Source organism: Callorhinus ursinus, unplaced genomic scaffold (assembly GCF_003265705.2).
Source record: "Callorhinus ursinus isolate GAN/ISIS: 27379988/994484 unplaced genomic scaffold, GSC_fseal_2.0 scaffold72, whole genome shotgun sequence".
NCBI classification, from domain to species: domain Eukaryota; kingdom Metazoa; phylum Chordata; class Mammalia; order Carnivora; family Otariidae; genus Callorhinus; species Callorhinus ursinus.
In genome coordinates, this window is record NW_027397134.1 from 1,234,384 (window position 1) to 1,238,923 (window position 4,540).

The following is a 4,540-nucleotide window of genomic DNA, read 5'->3' on the forward strand; positions in this document are numbered from 1 at the left end:
GTATCGCTTATCTCTCGAATTCTGCCCTCGTGATCCTGTAGTTGTTTCTCTCTCTTTTTCTCAGCCTCTTTATTTTCCATCATTTGGTCTTCTATATCACTGATTCTCTCTTCTGCCTCATTTATCCTAGCAGTTAGTGCCCCCATTTTTGATTGCACCTCATCAATAGCCTTTTTGATTTCAACTTGTTTAGATTTTAGTTCTTTTATTTCTCCAGAAAGGGTTTCTCTAATAACTTCCATGCTTTTTTCAAGCCCAGCTAGTATCTTTAAAGTCATGATTCTGAACTCTAGGTCCGACATCGTACTAATGTCCGTATTGAGTAGGTCCCTGGCTGACGGTACTACCTCTTGTTCTTTTTGCTGAGGTGATTTTTTTCGTCTTGTCATTTTGTCCAGAGGAGAATAGATGAATGAGAGAACAAAATGCTAACAGGGTAACAACATCCCCAGCAAATATACTGTATACAAATCAGAAAAGACCTGAAACCAGGGGAAAAGAAAGGGAAAGAAAGAGAAAAAAAAAGATAAAAACAAAAGCAGAATACAAAAAAAGCAGAATGTGATCAAATATGATCAGGCTAGTGCATAGATCAATGCCACACACTAGATTTTGGGCGTATTTTGGTCTGTTAGAAAAAAGTGCCTCCTAAAATTTTAAAGGAAGAAAGACATATATGTACAAAATAAGGGTTGATACGATGAAGGGATAGAAGATGACTATAAAGATGAAAATTATAAAAGATTTTATAAAAGGACTTGATAAGATAAGAAGTTGTTTGAAAAAAGAAAGAAGATTTAAAAAAAAGAAAAAGAAAAAAGGGAGAGAATGTGATCAGGCAGGAGACTAGAACAGAGCCATACACTAGTGATTTAGGGTATATTTTTATCTGTTAGAAGAAACTGTATCTCAAAATTTTAAAGAGAGAACAACTTATATATATATGCCAAAAATAAGGGTAACTACTATGAAGGGATAAAATATGACTCTAAAAATGAAAAATAAAAAATGGTTGTTTTTTTTTTAAAAAGAGATTGATAAGATGTTGGTTGAAAAAGGGAAAAAGAAAAAAAAACAGTTAACAAAAATTAACTTTGATGAACTAATGAATCACGGTAAAAAAAAAAAAGCCATGAACTCTATGTGCAGTATTTCCCTAGCGCTGGAGTTCTCCCGTTCTCCTTGATCGGTAAACTTGGTCTTGGCTTGCTGGCTGTTCGTGCTGATCTTCTGTTGGAGGGGCCTGTTGCTGTGGTTTCCAAATGTCTTTGCCGGAGGCTGAATTGCCCCGCCCTTGTCGGTCTGGGCTAAGCAAGCTGCTCGGGTTTGATCTCAGGAGTTTTGTTCCCTGCAAGCTCTGGTACAGCTTTGGAGGACCAGGGCAAAAATGGTGGCCTCCCAATCTTCACCTGGAGGAGCTGAGAACTCAGGGCCCCGCTCCTCAGTGTGCCCCCAGAGAAAAGCAGTCACTCCCTTGTCCCCGGTCTCCGGCCGCACTCCGTGCTCACCCGGCCTGTGACCGAGCATTTCTATCTCTGGCACCCGACCCCGTGTGGAGTCTCCAAACCCCGCAGATCCCTGCGGTGCGTTCCCGTGCCGCTCCTCCCCGGCGAGGAAGGGGAGTCTCCCCAGCTCTGCCGCTTGTTGGGTCCCTGCTGGAGGAGCAGTGGCCCGACTGGGCCGCAGATCACAGTTTATGGCAACCCCGAGCTGAGAGCCCGCGCCTCGGCTCTGTCTCTGCAGCCGGCTTCCCCGCTCCGACACCTGGGAGCTCTGGCGCACTCAGGCACCCCCGGTCTCTCTGTGACCCCAAGGGTCCTGAGACCACACTGTCCCGGGAGGATTCCACCCCCCACTTAGCCACTGCAGCGACGTCCCTCAGCGGAGCCGACTTCTAAAAGTTCCGATTTTGTGCTCCGCGGCTCTAGCACTTGCCAGAAGCGGCCGGCGGAGGCCCCCTCCCCCACCGTCTATCCTCCCGAATATCGCCTCGGATTCACTTCTCCGCACATCCTACCTTCCAGTAAGTGGTCGCTTCTCTGTTCAGAGAGTTGCTGCTATTCTTCTCTTCGGTCTCCTGTTGAGTTCGTAGGTGTTCAGAATGGTTTGATCCCTATTCAGCTGAATTCCTGAGACCAGACGAAATCCAGGTCTCCTACTCCTCTGCCATCTTGCTCCACCCCCCCCCAAAGTCTTAACTCATTCCAGCATCAGGTATAAAATCAAAAGTCCAAAGTCATCTAAATATCCTTGAGGGGCACCTGGGTGGCTCAGTTGGTGAAGTGTCCAACACTTGGTTAAGGCTCAGGTCATGATCTCAGGGTCGTGGGATGGAGCTCTGCTTCGGGCTCCCTGCTCAGTGGGGAGTCTGCTTGGAATTCTCTCCCTCTGCCCCTCCCCCTGCTTGCACTCTCTCTCTCTCTCTCTCTCTCTCAAATAAAGAAATAAATCTTGAAAAAAATAATAAATATCATTGAAATCGGGTATGGGTCACCCCAAGGCAAATTCCCCTCTAGCTGTGAAGCTATGAAACTAAACAAATTATGTCCTTCCACACAATGATGGGGCAAGCATAGGATGGACGTTCCCATTCCAAAAAGGAGAACTCAGAAGGAAGAAAGCGGCGACGGATCCCAAATAAATCCAAAACCTAGCAAGGCAAATTCTATTAGATTTTAAGGTTCGAGAATAATCCTCTGTCATTCAGTGCCCCGCCTTGCAAGGCTCTGGGGGAGTGGTGGGGGCAGCCCCATCCCCTGAGGCACTGGGTGGGGTCATTCTGGCAGAAACCAGAGACACAGCCCCAGCCCCAGCCTCTGAAACCAAGGGGGAAACAGCCTTGTCCCTGGACCGGTGGTAGGAGCGACAGCCGTGATGACCTCTGAATCACCTGCAGGATCCTTCTTCCCTCTCCTTGAAGAACAGCACCTCCACAGCTGAGAAGCTGTGGGGCCAGATCCTGTAGGATCCAAGAAACGCTACAACCCCTCCTTCACTCTGTCCCATGCTCTCTGTCCTGTTTGGTATCATCCCATCTGTATTCCTGGCTCCCGCAGAGATGCCTGGGTAATTCATGAGTCTCACCCACGATCTATTCATCAGCCCCGTTGTTCAGCCACAGCCTTACTGTTCTCTTCGGATCAAGCTTTCTCATTTTTTGTAATGTGAATAAGGCTGAGAATTTGCGAGACCTTCAAATTCCCGCTCCTGTTTGCTTAGCAAACCTTCTTCCATCCATCTTTCTCCTTTTGCACTTTTACGTAAGATGTCAGGAAGAGCAAGCTGCTCCTCCAACACTTTGCTTCGAAATCTCCAGAAATCTAAAAGAATCTTTGAAATCTAAAGATCAATCTTGTTGCTCCCAAGCTCTACCTTCCTATAAAAGACTAGAACACAGTTCAATTTCTGTGCCACTTTAACACAAGGATCACCTTCATTCCAGTTTCCATGAACATGTTCCTCGTGTTTGCTTGAGACCTCATGAGAATGACATCAACCGTCCGTATTTTAAATCATATTTTATTCGAGGCAGTGTAGGCTTTCTCTAGCATGCAACTCAAAACTCCTCCAGCCTCTACACATTCCTCAGCTCCAAAACTCCTTCCACATTTCTTTTTTCCAAAGTAGAAAGATCCTGGTGGGAAACAGACTAACTCAAAAGAAGACAATCTGATCAAAATGTGGGTCCAATATTGCTGTCCCTGAAGCCTTCAAGTTCAACCTGCTCTCTAGCGATGGAGCTGAGGATCAAGGGTGAGGAATGAGGGAAAGAAGACAGTTCTATCCATCAACTGTCTTTCCTCTAACCCGAAAGACCACAAAATACTGAGCACCCAAAAAAGAGTGTAAAAGTCAACTATGTTTTGTAAGTGTATTGGTTGTGAGAGATCAGGAAAAAACATGTTCAAATCTCCCTCTAGAGCCTGGCAATGACAAACTCCCACGAGTGGGTCAGAATCCTAAGTAGTCATTCAAAAATCAGCTATTGGAATGTTTACCTTCCAGTTACACTGTAAGGGTGCATGAGGCACCGGGATGGCTCTGTTGGTTGAGCATCAGACTCTTCATTTCAGCTCAGGTCATGGTCTCAGGGTTTTGAGATTGAGCCTGGCATCGTGCTCCACCCTGGGTGTGGAGCCTGCTTGGGATTCTGTCTCTCTCCTTCTCCCTCGACCCTTCCCTCCCCCACCCTTTCTAAAATAAATAAATAAATAGATATTTAAAAATAAGAAGGAAAATTTAAAAAAAAAAACACTGTAAAGGTGCAAAGGATCATTGCTTCCTTCCTAACAGTGAGAACAAGCTGGTTAAGCTAAAATAAGCATAACTTAAAAAAAACAAAAACAAAAACGGGGTGCCTGGGTGGCTCAGTCATTAAGCGTCCTGGGTCCTGGGATCGAGCCCCGCTTCGGGCACCCTGCTCGGCAGGAAGCCTGCTTCTCCCTCTCCCACTCCCCCTGCTTGTGTTCCCTCTCTTGCTCTTTCTCTCTCTCTCTTTCTCTGTCAAAAAAAAATTAGAAATATGGGATAAAAAACCACC